Consider the following 22,848-nt stretch of genomic DNA (forward strand, 5'->3'; position numbering starts at 1 on the left):
GACCATCCTTCCTCAGACGAAGACACCAAAACCGCACACGATACTCCAGGTGTGGCCTCATCAAAGCCCGACACAACTGCAATCAGACAATGCTGTGGCCTCAACTTCTTTCCATGGTACTGAATTCCACACATTCACCGCCCTCTGGGTGAAGAAATTTCTCCTCACCTCTGACCTCTGGATATGATGGCCCCACAGGCAGATCTGTCTGCCCCAGTCATCTACAGACAAAGATGGCCATTGGCAGTTTGAACCTTTAATCGTGATTTTAATAGCCTAAGCATTAAGTGTACCAACACAATGGTTTCAGCCAAGCCCTCTGCTAAAGGAACATTCCATTAGACTTTTGACTCTGAACTTGTAACTTAACTTAAAAGACTATAAGACAGAGGAGCAGAATTAGGCCATTCGGCTCATTCAATCACGGCTGATATTTTTCTCGTTTCCCCCATTCTTGTGCCTTTAGTATTTGTTTGAATTTTGTTATGGTCATACCCTGAACCCTCTTCCTTTTTCCCTTATCCCATGTTTATTGACTGAGAGCAAAACCGGTGAATCTTGCTCAACCCCTCTCTCGCAGGCAACTGTTTAAAAATAAACCAGCACTTTGTATTTTAATTTATCTTACCTCGACTTTGCCGTGCAAGTTATTCATCGAGGATTGGAACACTCCAGAGGTAATGATTGGGAAATACACATCTTCGTTTATAAAGGAGGAAATTGCGAATAAAAACGCACTTTGCTGTTTATGAATGGATTGAGAGTGGGAAAACAGGGCAGTTTCAATTGGCCTTGTCCATAATAAGTTGTTTAACTGTTAGCAATCTGTATTCAAACTTACCTTAAATGCGATTACCAAGTATGTGAAAAAAAGAAGCAAATTACTGTGGGTGCTGGAATCTGAAACTAAAAGAGAAAATGTAGGAAAATCTCAGCAGGTCTTGGCAGCATCTGTAAGGAGAGAAATGACCCCATCGAATCCCTACAGTGCAGAAGGAGGCCATCTAGCCCATCAAACCTGCACTGGCCACAATCCCACCCAGGTCCTATTCTCGTAACCCCACATATTTACCCTGCTAATCCCCAAGATGCTCGGGTCAATTTAGCACGGCCAATCCACCTAACCCACACATCTTTGAGCTGTGGGAGGAATCAAGAGCACCCAGGCGAAACCCACAGACACGGGTAGAACATGCAAACTCCACACAGACAGTCACCCAAGCCAGGAATCGAACCCGGGTCCCTGGCGCTATGAGATAACAGTGCTAACCACTCTGCCAACATGTCACCCATGAGTTGCCACATTGCCACAAAAGGTCATCTGGACTCGGAACATCAGCTCTTTTCTCTCCTTACAGAAACCGCTGAGATTTTCCAGCATTTTCTCTTTTGGTTCCAACCGTGTGAAGTGCTTAAGAGAGCAAATGGAAGATTAATTTTATTTATTAGTATCACAAGTAGGCTTAAGTTAACACTGCAATGAAGTTAGTATGACATGGGACGGCATGGTGGCACAGTGGTTAGCACTGCTGCCTCACAGCACCAGGGGCCCAGGTTCAATTGCCGGCTTGGGTCACTGTCAGTGCGGAGTCTGCATGCTTTCTCCGTGTCTGCGTAGGTTTCCTCCGGGTGCCCCAGTTTCCTCCCACAGTCTGAAAGCTGTGCTGGTTAGGGTGCATTGGCCGTGCTAAATTCTCCCTCAGTGTACCCGAACAGGCACCGGAGTGTGGCGATAAGGGAATTTTCACAGAAACTTCACTGCAGTGTTAACATAAGCAATAATAAAGAAACTTTTAAAACTTTTTCAATGAAGACGTGGCAACCTTTGAAGATGTTATCAAAGCCTGTGATTCTTCAAAGGAACACCGTAGTAGAGAAAGCAAAGTTCAACAGACATCCCAGAGACCGAATCAAGAGCACAAATCCCTCACTCATCATTTATTTTATTCAGCTGAGAATTGTAGATATGAAATTAACTGAGGGTTGCATCGCCGTAGCAGTGTTCAAGGGGACAACATCTGATTTTCTGCAGCTGAGAGAAGATTTGACCTTGCCCAAGGCTGTTCAGTTTAGAAGGCGACTAGGGGATTTTCACAGGAACTTCAAAGCAGTGTGAAAGTAAGCCCACTTGTGACACTAACAAATAAATGTAAATGTCATTTCCAAGTGTGTGAAATGCTTAAGACACGAAATGGAAAACTTTGTTTTTAAGCTTATTTATTTGTTAGTGTCACAAGTAAGCTTACACTAACACTGCAATGAAGTTACTGTGAAAAATCCCGTAGTTTTCACCCTTCAGCACCTGTTCAGATACACCGAGGGAGAATTTAGCACGGCCAATGCACCCTAACCAGCGTGTCTGTCAGACTGTGGGAGGAAACCTGAGCACCCACAGGAATCCCAAGCAGACATGGGGAGAATATGCAGATCCACACAGACAGTGACCCAAGACTGGAATTGGCCCAGTTCCCTGGCGCTGTAAAGTTCTTTTTTCATTGATTCGTAGGACATGAGCATCGCTGGCTGGCCAGCCTTTATTGCCTACCCCTAGTTGCCCTTGGAGGGTAGTTGAGTATCAACCACATTGATGTTGCTCTGGAATCAAATGTAGGCCAGGCATAGAAACATAGAAACCCTACAGTACAGAAAGAGGCCATTCAGCCCATTGAGTCTGCACTGACCACAATCCCTACCCCCATATCCATACATATTTTACCCACCTATGCATCTGTAGTCAATTTTAGCATGGCCAATCAACCTAACCCGTACATCTTTGGACTGTGGGAGAAAACCGGAGTACCCGGAGGAAACCCACGCAGACATGAGGAGAATGTGCAAACTCCACACAGACAGTGACCCGAGCCGGGAATCAAACCCAGGTCCCTGGAGCTGTGAAGCAGCAGTGCTAACCACTGTGCTACCGTACCAGACAGCAGATTTCCATCCCTATAGGACATCAGTGAACCAGATGGGTTTTTCCAACAATGGTTTCATGCTCATCGGGAGATTCTTATTTCCAGGTTTTTGTTAATCGAATTCAAATTCCACCATCTGCCGTGCGGGATTCGAACCCAGGACTCCAGAACATTAGCTAAGTTTCTGGATTAATCATCTGGCAACAACACCACTAGGCCATTGCCTTCCCAAAGTGTTCAGAAATCAGATTGAAGTTCATCGTCTGTAGAACAGACCAAAGCTACTCAGACATAGTTTTAAAAAAATCATATCCCTTCCTTGGAATTGCAAAGTCAATACGTAGAGTGGAAAGGGTGAACCATGTTAGAATGTAGCCAGTGACAAATTTGTATTGGATATAATGTGACCAATGGGAAGATCTAAGGGTCAGCTGACCTAGTAAAACATGAAACCAATCACAGAGTGATGTAATAGTCAGCTGACCAGCTAACTCACTAGAAACAAGGAACCATGTAGAACTGTGGGGAGCTTGGAGTTATAGAGGTTCACAGTATGGAAACAGGCTCTTTGGTCCAACTTGTCCATGCTGCCCTTTCTAAAATCCCTAAACTAATCCCGTTGCCTGCATTTATCCCTCTATACCCATTGTACTCATGTAATTATCTAAATGCTTTTTAAAAGATAAAATTGTACCTGCCACTATTACTACCTCTGGCAACTTGTCCAGACACTCACCACCCCGTGTGTGTGGAAAAAAATTGCCCCCCTGGGCACTTTGTATCTCTTCCCTCTCACCTTAAATCTATGCCTCTAGTTTTAGAATCCCCTAAATTGGGAAAAGATATTGACTATCTACCTTGTCTATGCCTCTCATTATTTTATAGATCTCTATAAAGTTATCCCTCAGCCTCCTACGCTCCAGAGGAAAAACGTCCCAGTCCATTCAGCCTCTCCTTATAACTCAATCCATCAAGTCCCAGTAGCATCCTAGCAAATCTTTTCTGCACTCTTTCTAGTTTAATAATATCCTTTCTATAATAGGGTGACCAGAATTGCACACAGTATTCCAAGTACGGCCTTACTAATGTCTTGTACAATTTCAACAAGACGTCCCAACTCCTGTATTCAACGTTTAGACTGATGAAACCAAGCATGCTGAATGCTTTCTTCACCACTCTGTCCACCTGTGACTCCACTTTCAAGGAACTATGAACATGTACCCCGAGATCTCTTTGTTCTGTAACTCTCCCCAATGCCCTACCATTAACTGAGTAAGCCCTGCCTTGGTTCAATCTACCAAAATGATCACCATACATTGGCCAAGGGTGAGGCCCAATTTTGGAGTAATGATGTTTCTTTATTAAACTCCTTTTTTGATCTGTAAGTTGGAATAAGTTTTGTTGTTGTTTTATTAGCTGCATTTTGAAGAGTTCCTTCTGAAGGAACAAATCATTCATCCGTTTCCTTGCTTCCTCCAAAAACTAATTCATGGTCCCCTCAAGGGAAGCATACTTGATCCAAGTTGACAAGAACCTCTGATCTCAGGCTTAATCTTAGCCAAAAATCTGATATAATTAAACAGTTGAGTATATGTCAACTTTCTGAAGGGTGGGCGAAGCCAAATCAAAACATAGCTGGAACACACTTGAATTCCTCCTCCCACTCACTCTTGCCAGAATCCCATGCAAATAAATACATTTTGGAACTAAGGAGAACAGATGCCATTCCACAAATGAGATACTGAGTAAGTAGCCTACAGACAGACTAATCCCCTACTTGATAAAACTCAGAAATAGGACAAGAACAAACAAAGAACGTGCATGAGTCGCAAAAACCCAGCCTGCAGGGGCAGCAGGTGGTCAGGAAGGTGAATGGGATGCTGGCCTTCATAGTGAGGGGGATTGAATATAAAAGTAGGGAGGTCTTGCTGCATCTGTATAGGGCATTGGTGAGGCCGCAGCTGGAGTACTGTGTGCAGTTTTGGGCGCCGTACTTACGCAAGGATATTTTGGCCTTGGAGGGAGTGCAGAGGAGGTTTACTAGGCTGATGCCGGAGTTGAGGGGGTTGAGCTATGAGGAGAGGCTGAATAAACTAGGCTTGTACTCGTTAGAGTTTAGAAGAATGAGGGGAGATCTCATTGAGACGTATAAGATGATGAATGGGATGGATAGGATAGAGGTGGAGAGGCTCTTCCCTCTCAGAAAGGACAGTAGGACTAGGGGGCACAGCCTCAAGATAAAGGGGGGGCGGTTTAGAACGGAGTTGAGGAGGAACTTCTTCACTCAAAGGGTGGTGAATCTCTGGAATTCTCTGCCCGTTGAAGTGGTGGAGGCTGCCTCGCTAAATATATTTAAGACGCGGGTTGATGGGTTTTTGATAAGAGAGGGGATTAAGGGTTATGGGGAGAGGGCGGGAAGGTGGAACTGAGACACGACAGATCAGCCATGATCTTATTGAATGGCGGGGCAGGCTCGAAGGGCTAGATGGCCGACTCCTGCTTCTATTTCTTATGTCCTTATGTTCTAAAACTATAGCACAGGGAGAGGCTCTTCAGCCCTCCAAGCCTGTACCAATCAAAATGCCTGAACTCAACTACAAAAAAACTTCCTGCCCTTACTCAGTCCGTATCCCTCTATTCCCTCCCTATTCATGTCCCCACCCAGATGTCTCTTAAATAGTGCTAATGTGCCTGCTTCCACTACCTGCTCTTGCAGCACGTTCCAGGCACCCATCACCCTCTGCGTGAAAAACACATCTCCCTTAAACTTTTCCCCTCTCACCTTGAACCTGTACTTCCTTGGAATTGTCACTTCCACCCTGGGGAAAAAGCCCCTAACTATCCACCTTGTCTGTGCCTCTCACCATTCTGTACACCCCTGTCAGGCCTCCCCTCAGCCACCACATTCTCACTGAAAACAATCCTAGTTTATTCAACCTCTCCTCGTAGCCAACACCCTCGAGACCAGGCAACATCCTGGTGAACCTTCTTTGCACTCTCTCCAAAGTTTCCACTTCCTTCTGGTAGTGTGGTGACCAGAACTGCACACAATACAAAGAGCAAAGAACAGCCCAGCACGGGAAACAGGCCCTTCGGCCCAACGAGCCCGTGCCGCCGCATCACCCTACACCTACCCTGCCCTGCGTGTCTACGAATGGAACCCCTGACTTAGCCAGATTCAGGGGAGAATAGTGTCAATTTGGTAAAACCAATCAGCCTAAGAGCACATCTTTGGGGTGTGGGAGGAAACCGGAGCGCCCGGAGGAAACCCACGCAAGCACGGGGAGAATGCGCAAACTCCCACAGGCACAGGCCCAAATCCATGTATCTGCACAGCCAGCAGTGCTAGTCACCGAGCTGTTGCGACGCCCGTCTACCGGTCCAGGATCAAGCACACACACCGACACGAAGTACTAGGCCACTCCCAGAACCTCCAGGAGCAGCCCACGCACGACCCACCGTGTGCATGCCCCTCGTTTGACAACAAGGTGGACCGACACCTGTGGAATAAAAGACAAAAACGTTAACATATTAGTCTGCATTTCCAGTGTCTCCCGAGGCTCTGACCTTATTTAATAGCCCCTACCATAACCCTCCATCCTCGTTTCACTCATGTGTCTATCTAACTGAACCTTAAACGAGTCCAACGTTCCTGCCTCCACAACCCTACTCGGTAGCGTGTTCCATACCCCCACAACTCTCTGCGTGATGAACCTTCCTCTCACTTCCAAATTATACCTCTCCCCCCTCACCCTTAGATCATGACCTCTCGTAATTGTACCCAGTCTAGGGAGCAGTCTCTCACTATTGACTCTATCTATTCCCTTCAGTATCTTATATACCTCTATCATGTCCCCCCTCAATCTCCGTCTTTCCAAGGAGAAAAGTCCCAGTTTCTCCAACCTTTCCTCGTAACCCAGCCCCTCCATGCCAGGCAACATCCTGGTAAACCTCCTCTGCACCCTCTCCAGAGTCTCCATGTCCTTCCGGTAGTAAGGTGACCAGAACTGGACACAGTACTCCAAATGCGGTCTAACCAACGTTCTGTACAACTGAAGCATTAGACGGCAGCTCCTATACTCTATACCCCTTCCTATAAAGGCTAGCATTCCATAAGCTTTCCTCACAACCTTCTCCACTTGTGTCGCAACCTTCATAGATTTGTGAACCTGCACTCCCAGGTCCCTCTGTATTTCTATACTCCTAATCGGTCTACCTTTTATCACGTAGCTCCTCTCTGCATTATTCCTTCCAAAATGCATCACCTCGCATTTGTCAGGATTAAATTCCATCTGCCACCTATCTGCCCAATGTACCAACCTATCTATATCCTGTTGTATCACCTGACATTCCACTTCAGTATCTGCCAACCCCACCATCTTGGTGTCATCAGCAAACTTGCTGATCACACCACCTACGCTCTCTTCCAAGTCATTTATGTAGACTACAAAGAGGAGAGGTCCCAGTACTGAGCCCTACGGCACACCACTGGTCACTGGCCTCCAGCCCGAAAAGGTCCCCTCCACAACTACCCTCTGTCTCCTATTTCCCAGCCAGTTCTCAATCCACCTAGCTACCTGACCTCGTATCCCATGCGCCTTAACCTTTTCTACCAGCCTACCGTGAGGGACTTTGTCAAACGCCTTACTGAAATCCATATAGATGACATCAACGGCTTGCCCATCGTCAACCGTTTTTGTCACCTCCTCAAAGAATTCCACCAGATTCGTAAGGCAAGACCTCCCTCTAACAAAGCCATGTTGCGTATCCCTAATCAGATCGCAATGCTCCAAATGCTCATACATCCTACCCCTAAGTATTTTTTCCATTAATTTCCCTACCACCGATGTCAAACTCACCGGTCTATAATTTCCAGGGTTATCCCTACTACCTTTTTTAAACAGCGGTACCACATTTGCTACCCTCCAGTCTTCTGGGACTTCACCTGTGTCCAAAGAAGAGACAAAGATTTGCGCCAGAGGCCCAGCAATTTCATCTTTCACCTCCCTAAGCAGCCTGGGATAAATACCATCAGGCCCCGGAGCTTTATCCATCCTTACACTACCTAAAAGCCCTAGCACTTCCTCCCTCGTAATAGATATTTCCTGCAACTGATCCTCAGCTCCCTCCAAGACACCGCACGACACTGAACCCCTCTCCTTCGTGAATACCGACGCAAAGTATTCATTCAGGAGCTCCCCCATTCCCTCCGACTCAAGACATAACTCCCCACTTTTGTCCCTAAGAGGACCAATTTTCCCTCTAACTACTCTCTTGCTCCTAATATAGGAACAAAATATAGGAATAAAATATAGGAATACTCCAAATGCGGCCAAACCAAGGTTTTATATAGGATGCAAATGATTGAGGATTTAAGGAACCTTTTTGTTTCAATTCAGACCATGGAATATGCAGGCATACAAGTAGGCAGCTTAATTAGAAACAATCAGGGTTTCACAACACCTGAAGAGGCCCTTCAGCCCATCTTGTCCATGTCAGCCATTGAGTAACTCTCTATTCTAATCCCATTTCCCTGTACTTGATCCATAGCTTTGTACGCTGTGACATTTCAAGTGCTCATCTAGCAGTTTATTAAATGTTCTGAAGTTCCCTGCCTCTATCACTCTTCCAGGCAGAGTTCCAGATTCCCACCATCCTTTGGCTGAAATGTTTCTTTTCTCGAATCCCCTTGAAATCCCCTGTCTTTCCCCTTAAATCTATGCCCCTCTGCTAAGGGGAAAAGTTCTTACCTATCCACCCTCTCAAATCCTCTCATAATCCTGTACACTTCAATCAGGTCGCCCCCTCAGTCTTGAGCTCCAAGTCTTGAGTCTATGCTCCAAGGAAAACAATCCAAGCCTATCCAACCTCTCTGCATAACTTAAATGTTCCATCCCAGGCAGCATCCTGGTGTCTGCACCCGCTCCATTCTTCCTATAGTGAGGTGACCAGAACTGCACACAGTCTAACTCAGTTTTAAACCTACCACCTCTCAACCTATACCTGTGACCTCTTGTTCAAGATTGCCCCACAGCAGGAAACATTTGGTCTACATTTACCTTATCAATCCCTCTTAGAATTTTATAAACCTCAAACAGATCCCCTCTCATCCTTCTAAACCCCAGCGAGTACAATCCCAAACTGTTTAATCTCTCCTCATACGTCAACCCTTTCATCCCCGGAATCAACCTGGTGAACCTCCTCTGAACTGCCTCCAATGCCCCCACATCCTTCCTCAGGTCAGAAGACCAAAGCTGGATGCAATACTTGGATGCTCAGATTTGGGCGGGACTTTACAGCTCATCCCGAAACTGTAAAACCTGCCCGAGGTCAATGGACCTTCCCATTGTCCATCCCACACCCGCTCCGATTCCCATGGCAGGCGGGCTAGTAACATTTCGTCCACTGTAGTATAGAATCATAGACTCCTATAGTGCAGAAGGAGGCCATTCAGCCCATCCAATCTGTACCAACGACAAAGAACAAAATCAGCCCGGGAAACAGGCCCTTCGGCCCAACGAGCCCGCGCCGCCATCTCAACACCACCAGTCCCCCTCTCTACCCATGACCTCTATCTAATGTTTTATGGCCATCCAGATTGAGGGAAACAGATTTAGGGACAATTTATTCCTGCCAATCAGCCTAACAGCGCATCTTTGGGGTGTGGGAGGGAACCGGAGCACCCGGAGAAAACCCACGCAAGCACGGGGAGAATGTGCAAACTCCCACAGACACTGGCCCAAATCCATGTGTCTGCACAGCAATCAACAATCAACAATCCCACTCATACCTTATCCCCATAACTCCATGCATTTACCCTCGCTAGTCCCTCTGACACTAAGGGAGAATTTAGCAGGGTTAATCCACCTAACCCACACACCTTTCGACTGTGGGAGGAAACCCACGCAGACACGGGGAGAACGTGCAAACTCCACATAGGCAATGGGCCCTGGTGCTGTGAGGCAGCAGTGCTAACCACTGTCTCACTGTGCTGCCCCAAACATTTGACAGGAGATGCAAGATTTAAAAAGAAAATCCCATGGTGTTATTTTCAAGATGAACAGGGAACTTAATCCCCTGTACTCCTGATCAAATTTATCTCCTAATCAATGCCTCCAAACGGAAATGGGAACAGAAAGTACTGGTTAAACTCGGCAGGTCCGGCAGCATCCAGGAAGAGCTATTGATTTCAGTCCAAAATGAAAGCAAGATCAACCAGACACATCACTGTCTGTGGGATCTTGCAATGCACACTTTGGCTGCTGTGGTCCCTGTATTACAAACACTTCGAAAAGTTACTTGAGCAGGCTGTGAAGTGCCTTCAACTGCAAACCTTACTTCTGTTGCTCTTTGAAGTAACACTAAGCGACTTGAGGAGTGGAGATACATGAAGACTACAAGAAGCAGGTCTTAAGGAGTGACTTAATGGTGGAGAATGAGGTGCAGAGAGGTGTAAGGAAGGAAGTCCAGACCTTGGGACCTGGCCTGAGAAGCAATTAGGATTGGAAATGCGCACAAGGTCAGAATGGAAGGATTGCAGATATCGGGGAGGGCTGGTGGAGTTAAAACAAGTCACAAGTAGGCTTACATTAACACTACAATGAAAATCCCCACACTCTGGTGCCTGCTTGGGTATTTAGCATGGCCAAAGCACTGGGGTGGCACGGTGGCCTAGTGGTTAGCACTGCCGTCTCACAGAGTCAGGGTTCAATTCCCGGCTTGGGTCACTGTCTGTGAGGAGTCTGTACATTCTCCCCATGTCTCCGGGATTTCTTCTGGGTGCTCCGGTTTCCTCCCCAAGTCCGAAAGGTATACTGGTTAGGTGCATTGCCATGCTAAATTAGAACACAGAAGAACATAGAACATAGAAAAACTGCAGCACAAACAGGCCATTCGGCCCACAAGTTGTGCCGATCACATCGCTACCTACTAGGCTTACCTATAACCCTCAATCCTATTAAGTCCCATATACTCATCCAGAAGTCTCTTAAAAGACCCTAATGAATTTGCCTCCACCACCACCGACGGCAGCCGATTCCACTCACCCACCACCCTCTGAGTGAAAAATCTACCCCTGACATCTCCTCTGTACCCACTCCCCTTAAACCCGTGTCCTCTCGTAGTGACCATTTCAGCCCTGGGAAATAGCCTCTGAGAATCCACCTGATCAATACCTCTCAACACCTTATAAACCTCTATCAGGTCACCTCTCATCCTTCATCTCTCCAAGGAGAAAAGACCGAGCTCCCTCAACCTATCCTCACAAGGCACGCTCCCCAATCCAGGCAACATCCTTGTAAATTTCCTCTGCGCCCTTTCAATGGCTTCCACATCCTTCCTGTAGTGAGGCGACCAGAACTGCGCACAGTACTCCAAGTGAGGTCTGACAAGGGTCTTATAAAGTTGCAGCTTTACCTCCCAACTCCTAAACTCAAACCCTCGATTAATGAAGGCCAGTACGCCTTCTTAACCACATCCTCTACCTGCAAGGCTGATTTAAGAGTCCTATGGACCCGGACCCCAAGGTCTTTCTGTTCCTCTACGCTGCTAAGAGTCTTACCCTTGATGTTATACTCCTTCATCCCATTTGACCTGCCAAAATGGACCACTACACATTTATCTGTGTTGAAGTCCATCTGCCACTTCTCCGCCCAGCCTTGCATCAAATCTATGTCCTGCTGCAACTTCTGACATCCCTCCAAACTATCCACAATACCACCAACCTACGTGTCATCGGCAAACTTACCAAATCATCCCCCCACTTCCTCATCCAGGTCATTTATGAGAATGACAAACAGCAAGGGTCCCAGAACAGATCCCTGGGGCACTCCACTGGTGACCGACCTCCATGCAGAAAAAGACCCATCCACAACCACTCTCTGCCTTCTGCAGGCAAACCAGTTCTGGATCCACAAGGCCAAAGGCCCTTGGATCCAATGCCCTCTCACCTTCTCAAGAAGTCTTGCATGGGGGACCTTATCAAACGCCTTGCTGAAGTCCATGTAAACCACGTCCACTGCACTTCCTTCGTCAATGTGTTCAGTCACATTTTCGAAGAACTCAACTAGGCTCGTAAGGCACGACCAGCCCTTGACAAAACCATGCTATTTCTGATCAATCTAAACTTCTCTAAATGCTCATAAATCTTGTCCCTCAGAAGCCTCTCCATCAGCTTACTGAGGTCAGACTCACCGGTCGGTAATTTCCCAGGCTATCCCTGTTCCCTTTCTTGAAAATAGGAACCACATACGCAATCCTCCAATCCTCTGGAACCTCTCCCGTCTCCATCGACGATGCAAAGATCATTGCCGGGGCGCTGCAATCACTTCCCTCGCCTCCCACAGTAACCTGCGGTACATCCCATCTGGTCCCGGCGACTTGTCTATCTTGATAGAGTTTAAAAGTTCCAACACATCCTCTTTCTTAATGTCCACATACTCAATCTTTTCCATCTGCTGCAAACCTGTAGTACAACCTCCCAGATCACTTTCCACCGTGAATACCGAGGCAAAGTACTCATTAAGCACCTCTGCCATTTCTTCTGGTTCCACACAGACATTTCCCCCTTCACCTTTTATAGGTCCTATCCCTTCTCTTCTCATCCTTTTACTCTTCACATATTTGTAGAACGCCTTGGGATTCTCCTTAATTTTACCCGCCAAGGCCTTCTCATGACCCCTTCTAGCTCTCCTAATTTCCTTTTTAAGCTCCTTTCTACAAGCCTTATACTTCTCTAGATCCTTAACATCTCCTAGCTCTCTGAACCTTTTATACGCCTTTCTTTTCTTCCTGACCAGGTTCACCACAGCCTTCGTGCACCACGGTTCCCGCGACCTACCAAAACCTCCTTGTCTCATCGGAACGTTGTCATGCAGAGCTCCAGTCAAACATTCCTTGAATATCCGCCACCTTCCTTCAGTACTTTTCCCCAAGAAAACCTCCTTCCAGTTTACTCGTCCAATTATCTGCCTGATGTCATCATATTTCCCCTTACTCCAGACAAACACCTTCCTAGCCTGCCTGATCCTATCTCTTTCCAATGCTATCGTGAAGGAGATGGAATTATGATCTCCATCCCTGAGATGGTCTCCCACCGAGAGATCCGACCCCTGTTCTGGTTCATTAGCCAGCACCAGGTCAAGTACAGCCTCTCCTCTTGTAGGCTTATCCACGTACTGTGTCAGGAAACCCTCCTGAACACACTTAACAAACTCCTTCCCATCCAAACCCCTTACCCTAGGGATATTCCAGTCGATGTTTGGGAAATTGAAGTCTCCCATCACGACAACTCTGTTATTACTACATCTCTCTAGAATCTGTTTCTCTATCTGCACCTCAACTTCCCTGTTACTATTGGGCAGCCTATAGAAAACACCCAGCAAACTTATCGACCCTTTGCTGTTCCTAACTTCCACCCACAGAGACTCTGTAGACAGTCCCTCCACGGCATCCTCCTTCTCTGCAGCCATGACACTGTCCCTGACCAACAGTGCCACTCCACCACCTCTTTTGCCCTCCTCCCTGTCCTTCCTGAAGCATCTGAATCCCAGCACCTGAAGTACCCAGTCCTGTCCCTGAGACATCCAAGTCTCTGTAATGGCCACCACATCACACTCCCAAGCAGCAATCCACGCCCGAAGCTCATCTACCTTATTTACTACACTCCTGGCGTTAAAATAGACACACCTCAGCCCCTCAGTCTGGACATTTCTCTTCTCCACCACCCGTCTAACCTCCCTCTCATACTGTCTACAGTCCTTCCCTACCCGGGAGCTAACCTTCTCGGTCTCAGTCTCCTCATCTCTGTTCCCTCCCCTCAACCTTTCTAGTTTAAAGCCCCCCCCAGTATCCCTAGCCAGTCTTCCTGCCAAGATATTGGTCCCCCTGAGATTCAAGTGCCACCCGTCTTTACTGTACAGGTCACATCTGCCCCTAAAGAGGTCCCAATGATCCAGGAACCGGAATCCCTGCCCCCTGCTCCAGTCCCTCAGCCACACATTCACCCTCCACCTCATTCCATTCCTGCTCCCACTCTCCCGTGGCGCAGGCAGCAATCCTGAGATTCCTATCTTCACATTCCTCTTTCTCAGCTGCCTACCCAGTTCCCTATAATCCCTTTTCATGGCTGCTTCCCTCTTCCTGCCTATGTCAGCAGTACCTGTACGAACCACAACCTCCGGCTCCTCACCCTCCCCTTTCAGAATGTCTGGGACGCATCCAGAGACATCCCGGATCCCCTGCAAAAGTTGCAGCAGGACATAGATAGGATACAGGACTGGGCGGAGAAGTGGCAGATGGACTTCAATGCGGATAAATGCGTAGTCGTCCATTTTGGCAGAACCAATGGGATGAACGAGTACACTATCAAGGGCAGGAGTCTTGGTAGTGTTGAGGAGCAGAAGGATCTTGGGGTCCGGGTCCACAGGACTCTTAAATCGGCCTCGCAGGTGGAGGAGGTGGTCAAGAAGGCGTATGGTGTACTGGCCTTCATTAATCGAGGGATTGAGTTTAGGAGTCGGGAGGTAATGCTGCAACTTTATAAGACCCTTGTCAGGCCTCATTTGGAGTATTGTGCGCAGTTCTGGTCACCTCACTATAGGAAAGATGTAGAAGCTATTGAAAGGGTACAGAGGAGATTTACAAGGATGTTGCCTGGATTGGGAGGCATGCCTTATGAAGGTAGGTTGAGGGAGCTGGGTCTCTTTTCCCTGGAGAGACGAAGGTTGAGAGGCGACCTGATAGAGGTTTATAAAATGTTGAGAGGAATAGATAGGGTGGATTCTCAGAGGCTATTTCCCCGGGTTGAAATGGTTGCTACGAGAGGACACAGATTTAAGGTGCGGGGAGGGAAGTTCAGAAGTGATGTTAGGGGTAAGTTTTTCACTCAGAGGGTGGTGAGTGAATGGAATCGGCTGCCGTCAGTGGTGGTGGAGGCGAACTCGCTGGGGTCTTTTAAAAGACTTCTGGATGAGTATATGGGGTTTAATGAGATTGAGGGTTATAGATAGGTGTTGAAGTGATCGGCGCAACTCGTGGGCCGGAGGGCCTGTTTGTGCTGTAGTGTTCTATGTTCTATGTTCTATCCCAGCTCCAGGGAGACAAACCACCATCCGCAACTCCCATTCACAACTGGATCCACAAGGCAACAGCCCACTTGAAACCCACACTCTCTCATTTTCTCCAGAAGTCTTGCATGGGGGACCAAATTCTCTGAGGGACAAATTCACCAAGGGACAAACTCTCCCTCAGTGTAGCTGAACAGGCACCGGAGCTCAGCGACTGGGGGATTTTCACAGTAACTTCATTGCAGTGTTAATGTAAGCCTAATTGTGACACCAATAAATAAACTTTAAAGCTGAGCCAGCACATCTTTTGGGCCATGGGAGGAAAATGGAGCACCCAGAGAAAACCCACGCAGATACGGGGAGAACATGCAGATTCCGCACGGACAGTTACCCCAACTGGGCCCCTGGTGCTGTGAGGCGGCGATGCAGCCACCGTACCACCCACAGGAGATTACAGAGATTCCAACTCTGAAGAACAAAGAACAATACAGCACAGGAACAGGCCCTTCGGCCCTCCAAGCCGTGCTGGTCATGGTACCCGACTGAACTAAAAAATACATCTCCTGCCCTTACTCGGTCCGTATCCCTCTACTCCCTCACTATTCATGTACCCATCCATCCTCTTCCTGCACCAAGGAAGACTTTCGCCCATGGATCGCAATTCCTGGACCACCATTCTGTCGCCAAGGTCACCGAGGAGGGGTGGACATGGAGGAGGGAATGGGAGGAAGGGGTAAGAGGGATAGTGTAAGAACAGAAGAACATAAGAAATAGGAGCAGGAGTAGACCATCTAGCCCTTTGAGCCTGTCCCGCCATTCAATAAGATCATGGCTGATCTGTTGTGGCTCAGTTCCATTTTCCCGCCCTCTCCCCATAACCCTTAATCCCCTCTCTTATCAAAAACCCATCAACCCGCGTCTTAAAAATATTTAGCGAGGCAGCCTCCACCACTTCAACGGGCAGAGAATCCCAGAGATTCACCACCCTTTGAGTGAAGAAGTTCCTCCTCAACTCCGTTCTAAACCGCCCCCCACTTTATCTTGAGGCTGTGCCCCCTAGTCCTACTGTCCTTCCTGAGCGGGAAGAGTCTCTCCACCTCTATCCTATCCATCCCATTCATCATCTTATATGTCTCAATGAGATCTCCCCTCATTCTTCTAAACTCTAACGAGTACAAGCCTAGTTTATTCAGCCTCTCCTCAACCCCCTCAACTCCGGCATCAGCCTAGTAAACCTCCTCTGCACTCCCTCCAAGGCCAAAATATCCTTGTGTAAGTACGGTGCCCAAAACTGCACACAGTACTCCAGCTGCGGCCTCACCAATGCCCTATACAGCCGCAGCAAGACCTCTCTACTTTTATATTCAATCCCCCTCGCTATGAAGGCCAGCATCCCATTCGCCTTCCTGACCACCTGCTGCACCTGCAGGCTGGGTTTTTGCGACTCATGCACGAGGACCCCGAGGTCCCTCTGCACCGTCGCCTGCTGCAGTTTTTCTCCACGTAAGTAATAGTCCTGGAATAAGGCCTGGTAAGTAAGTAAGTAATAAGGCCTGGAAGGGTTTGAGTACCAGGAGAATTTTAAAACCAGGATGTTGCTTGACAAGGGTCATAGGAAAGGTGGGGGGTGGGGAGTGGATGGTGCGAGTTAAGTGTGGGCAGCGGGGTCTTGGGATGCCCATGGGTTTACAGAGGGTGCAGCCATGATGCGGACTGGCACCTCCACTGCAGTACTGAGGAAGTGCTGCCCTGCCTGAGGAAGGTGCCGTTTCTGGAAGGGACGGTTAACTGAGAGCCCAGGTCCCAAGAGCATTTGCTGAGTCTCTGGGTTTAAAGTTGTTTTTAAGTTTATTTATTATGGTTGCAATGAAGTGACTGCGAAAATTCCCTAGTTGGCCCGCTCTGGTGCCTGTTCGGGTAACAATGAGGGAGACTTTAGCATGGCCAATGCGCTTAACCAGCGCGCCCTTCAGATTGTGGGAGGAAATCAGAGCACCCGGAGGAAACCCACGCAGACATGGGGAGAACGTGCAGACTCCGCACAGGCAGTCACCCGAGCTGAAATCAAACCAACAGTCAATATCACTAGGCCATCGCGTACTGTTTCGTGCATTAGTAGATCAATGTTGCTTCTTTCACTTTGCAAAAAATGTACTTTATTCATGTAAAATCTGAAAGGCACATAGAGTCAGAGAGGTTTACAGCGTGACTCTCAAGTGCCATGGGAGGGCTGAGAATGGGTAGTAAATGCTGGCCAGCCAGTGACACCCATGTCCCACAAATGAATAGACTCAAAACATGTCAAATTATTCTGACAGCAAAGTTATCACATTTTCCCCAGATGTACCTCAAGTGTCATGAGAGAAGTCTAAACATTTACCATGACAGGAAGTATTTTGTTTTTCAAACCATATATATCAGCCGTACCACACACTGATGTGCCACAACAAAGTTACAAGCACGCGGTCCGGGGTGGGGGAGGGAGACTTTTTTTCACGGTTACTAGCCAGCCCCTCCCCTGGAAAATCATTTCCCAGCGTTGCCGTGCTGCCTTGCGGTTTCGCTATTTAAATGTAAGCGATGTGAAGGTGTGAAGCCGCTTTGCTTTTGTAGTTGTTTATAGGGGCATCTGGAGGTGAAGGAGCTGTGAAATCACAAAAAAAAGTGTTTGCCTCTGTGGTTCTGCCCTTTGCATTTAGCGTGACCTGAGCTCTGAGCGATTGGTCGTGAAATGCAGCAAGAAGCAAGCAGAGCAGCTTGGTGTTTTACACAGTTTGACAGGCGATACGTGATTAGATACCGAGAAATTTCTGCCCACACCCAGGTCTTGGTTTTAGAAGTCGCTCAAATCTTTATTTCCCATCATCTGCAGTGACTGAGCTTTCTAATATTAGACCAGAAACTGCATACGCAGATCTCCGGAGAGAATCACACTCTTGCACGCTGGCAGTTCTTTCTCACTGCTCTCCCTTCTACCCAGATCAGTGGTCTGTCAACAACATCCTGCATTTTCTTAGCGTCTGTAACACAGAAAGGCTTGACTGTTCCTCAAAGATTGGAGAGTTGTCAAATTTGCTGGCCAGCCAGATCCAGATAACCGGAGCAGGTTGACTGTAGGTTTGAGGTGGGGTGTGACTTGCTCACTGGGTTAGTCAACTAGAGACCCAGGGTCATTCCCTGGCAACTAGACACTCGGATCCCACCATGGCAGGTGGTGAAGTTGAACTCAATATAAATCTGTAACCGTGCAAACGTGGTGGACTTCCTTCTCTTAAAATAAAACCCATCTAGAGCAGTCAGAGGCCATTCAGCCCATCGATTCTTCACCGACTCGCTTACTGAAGGCTCACACCCCAAATCAATCCCTGCAAACTCGCACGTTTAACACGGCCAATCCTCCCAAGCAACACTAAGGGGCTAATTCACCTAACCTGTGCATCTTGGGAAACTAAGGGTAAATTTAGCATGGCCAATCCACCCGACCCGCATGTCTTTGAACTGTGGGAAGGAATCGTGGCACCTGAGAAAATCCACACGACACAGTGAAAATATGCAACCTCCACACAGACAGTCACCCAAACCCAGAATTGAACCACATCCCCGGTGCTCTGAGGCAGCAGTGCCAGCCACCACTGAATAGCTTATTCCTGCTCCAATTTTGTTTGCTCCTATGTTCATTCCACACTGCATATGGGTTCTGACAAATCAAAGATTGTGGTCAGGATTTTAGCATCTCGCCCGCCATGGGTGGGTGAGGGATGGATCCTCGAAGCATCCGCTAGCTTTGGGTGGGATTTCATGGTATCGGGATAAGCGAGGTTGAAACAAGAGGCACAATGGGTTGTCAGGACAGATAGAATCTGTTTTCAACTGAGATCAGCAAGGGGAATTTGAAGATGAGATTGGGGAGGCAGGGCAGATAATATGAACTTGTTCTTCATTCCTGGTGGTACAGAGTGCCGACTTTCATCATTCCCACAACGGGATTTCCCCTGGGACAGACTGTTGACCTGTCATGTGTGGCTTAGAACTTGAGGGGCTTCACTCCACATCGAGGCTGGCTGACCTGGAATCTCTCCCCCTCTTACTGGCTTTTGATTCATTTTAGGGGACATGGGCATAGCTGGCTGGCCAGCATTTACTGCCCATAGTGGAGACAATGGGGAGGGAGTGGAGTCTATGGGAGAAGAGAGTGGAGTCTATGGGAAGGGAGTGGGGTCTATAGGGGAGAAAGTGGGGTCTATGAGGAGACAGTGGGTTCAATGGGGAAGAGAGTAGGGTCTATGGAAAGTGAGTGGGCTCTCTCCAAAGCTTCCACATCCTTCTGGTAGTGTGATGACCAGAACTGCACACAATACACCAAATGCTGCCTAACTAAGGTTTTATATAGGTGCAACACGATTTGCTAACTCTTGTACTCAATGCCCCGGACAATGAAGGCAAGCATGTCATTTGCCTTCTTGAAGCCTTCAAGGGGAGGCGGTGGCCCTAGTGGTATTACTGTTAGGCTCCTAATCCAGAAACTCAGCTCCTGCTCTGGGGACCCAGGTTCAAATCCTGCCATGGCAGCTGGTGGAATTTAAATTCGATATAAAATATCTGAAATTAAGAATCTACTGATGCCTATGAAACTGTTGTTGATTACAACTACAAAAGGTGTTGAATGTAGTCCAATCCATCACGTAAACCTGCCTCCCATCCATTGACTCTGTCTACACTTCCCACTGCCTCAGCAAAGCAGTCAGTATCATTAAGGACCCAATGCACCCTGGATAGATTTTTTTCCATCTTCTTCCGACGGAAAAAAGATACAAAAGTCTGAGGCCATGTACCAATCAACTCAAGATCAGCTTCTTCCCTGCTGCTGTCAGACTTCTGAATGGACCTACCTCGCACTCAGTTGATTTTTCTCTATACCCTAGCTATGACCGTAACACTACAATCCGTGTCCTCTCGTTTCTTTCCCTGTGAACGGTATGTTTTGCCCGTATAACGTGCAAGAGACAATACTTTTCACTGTATGTTAATACCTGTGACGATAATAAATCAAACCAAATCAATTGTTGGAAAAGCCCATCTGGGTCACTGAAGCTCTTCAGGAAGGGAAATCTGCTGTCCTTACCTGGTCTGGCCTACGTGAGACTCCAGAGGCACACAGCAATGGGATTGAATCTCAACTGCCCTCCAATGGCAATTAGGGATGGGCAATAAATGCAGGCCAGCCAGCGATGCCCATGTCCCATGAATGAATTTAATTAAAAAAATCACCTTGGCCCCCTGCATTTATACTTTTAGGGAACTGTGAACCTGCACGCCTAGATCTTTCTGTATGTTAATATTCCTGAAGATTCTGCCGTTTATAGCATAATTCACAACTAAATTTGATCCCTCAAAATGCATAGTCTATAGGCAGGGGAGTGAGGTCTGTGAGCAAGCTTCTCTCAGGGTGAAGAGTTGAATCTGTGGGGGATGGGGAGTGGGATCTGCGGGGGCTGGGGTAGGGTAGGGATTGGAGTCTGTGGGGGTGGGGAATGGAATGTGTGGGGATGGGACTATGAGGAGGGGGAGTGACAGCCAATGGGGAAAGGGAGAGGGTCTATGGGGGGAGCGGAGAGGGGTCTGTGAGGAAGGGAGTTTGGCCTATGGAGTTGGGAGAAAATCGATCCGCTCCAGTCACCCTCACATCCGCTCCCGATGGATGGGTGGGGGAGGGATGGGATGGGGGTGGTGGGGGGTGGGGGTGGGGGGGGGCAGAGGCGGAGGGGGAAGGCGGGCACTGGGGAAACGCGCAGAGGCAGGTGCTGCAGCCACAACCAGATGGAGCTGCCAAAAAGGAGGAGCCCATTTGGACCTTCGAGATATCTCCTCGATGTGGATTGATCAAAGAGGATTGCGGTCCTGCCCCCGGACAGCCACTCCTGCCTGGTAAACCCATGTCTGTCTGACATCAGGCTGTGCTACATCAAGGTTACTGTGGTGTTCACTCACACAGAGAGTACCTCGCCTGCGTTACAGATTACCAGGCAGCAGCCACTCTGAACCCTCCAACCACAGGGACTCCTCCGTGTCCCAGTGCTCAATGGCAGTTGTGTCAGAGCGAGACTGTGATCTGACACTGTGGATGCCTCAGTCACTGTCCCGCACAGACTCTGCACGCCCAATGTGAGCTGTCAATGCTTCAGAAAATAGACACATTACTCTGCACAGTTCAGCAAAACACGCTCACTCCTCTCTCTCTCTCTCTCTCTCTCTCACCTCAACGGTGTTTATTCAACGTTTACTATTAGCAGGCTTACATTAACACTGCAATGAAGTTACTGTGAAAATCCCCGAGTTGCCACACTCTGGCACCTGTTTAGGTAACACTGCGGGGGAATTTAGCATTTATTCAGCATTTAGCGTTAGGTCAATGCACCTACCCAGCACATCTTTCCGAGTGTGAGAGGAAACCAGTGGGCCCGGAGGAAACCCACGCAGACACGGGGAGATTGTGCAAACTCCACACCGACAGTAACCCAAGCTAGGAGTCAAAGCCGGGTCCCTGGAGCTGTGGAAACATCAATGCTAACCACTCTTTGATGCAGTCTGGTAGCAAACCCTTCATGCAAAGTCAGCTGCCACCCTTGATGACAAGACAAGCAAGGCAAACAAACCTCCAGGCCAGGTCTTTGGGGTTACACAGAGAGAGGACATGTCCCCTTTCCTTTGTGCTCTGCCAGTTTTCTTTCAGCTCTAATGTCTAATCCTTGTTGCCCGCTGTGACGTCTTGCCCTTATCTTGTGGCTTGTTGCCTTCTGGATCTTAATATACGTTATTACTCCTGTTACTTTTTTCTTATGCGGGGTGGTGAATGGTGATACTTGCATGTGAGGGGATAAAGGGGGGGGAGGTTGTGGGGGCGTGGGGAAGAGAGAAACAGGGTGATGGTCTGGGCTGTGCCGTATTTTAGGTAGTTGGGGGAGGGGGAGATGGTTGTTGAGATGGTGTGTGTTGGGGGAGGGGGCTGTTAGGTTCGGGGTTTCTGGAGGTTGGAGTGGATATCAAAGGTAGTGTGTGTGTGTGTTGGAGAATTTTTTGGGGGGGGGTTTCCTGGCTGTGGGGAGGTTTTGTGTCTGTTGCTGAATCAGACTGTTTTTTTTGGGGGGGAGATGGACAGTAGCAGGTGGGCTACTGGAGGGGAGATCAGGTAGCAGGGGGAAAATCTCCTGGGGGTAGGTAGGTTGTGGGTTAAAGGGTGGTTTGTTGTCTTCCCATGCCTGGGGTAGTTCTGCGTCACCTATGTGATTCTGTTAAGGTGGGTGGAGCGCAGGGGCTCTGGGAAGTGGTGGGACAGGGTGACTTTTTTATTTGTGGGTGTTTTATGTTATGGTGGGCAAGATAGAACATAGAACACTACAGCACAAACAGGCCCTTCGGCCCACGAGTTGCGCCGATTACATCAACGCCTATCTATAACCCCCAATCCCATAAAACCCCATATACTCATCCAGAAGTCTTTTAAAAGACCCCAGCGAGTTCGCCTCCACCACCACTGACAGCAGCCGATTCCATTCACTCACCACCCTCTGAGTGAAAAACTTACCCCTAACATCACTTCTGTACTTTCCTCCCCGCACCTTAAACCTGTGTCCTCTCGTAGCGACCATTTCAACCCGGGGAAATAGCCTCTGAGAATCCACCCTATCTATTCCTCTCAACATTTTATAAACCTCTATCAGGTCGCCTCTCAACCTACGTCTCTCCAGGGAAAAGAGACCCAGTTCCCTCAACCTAACTTCATAAGGCATGCCTCCCAGTCCAGGCAACATCCTTGTAAATCTCCTCTGTACCCTTTCAATAGCTTCTACGTCTTTCCTATAGTGAGGCGA

This window comes from Carcharhinus amblyrhynchos, unplaced genomic scaffold (genome assembly GCF_965287045.1).
Source record: "Carcharhinus amblyrhynchos unplaced genomic scaffold, sCarAmb.v2.hapA scaffold_51, whole genome shotgun sequence".
Classification (NCBI taxonomy): Eukaryota; Metazoa; Chordata; class Chondrichthyes; order Carcharhiniformes; family Carcharhinidae; genus Carcharhinus; species Carcharhinus amblyrhynchos.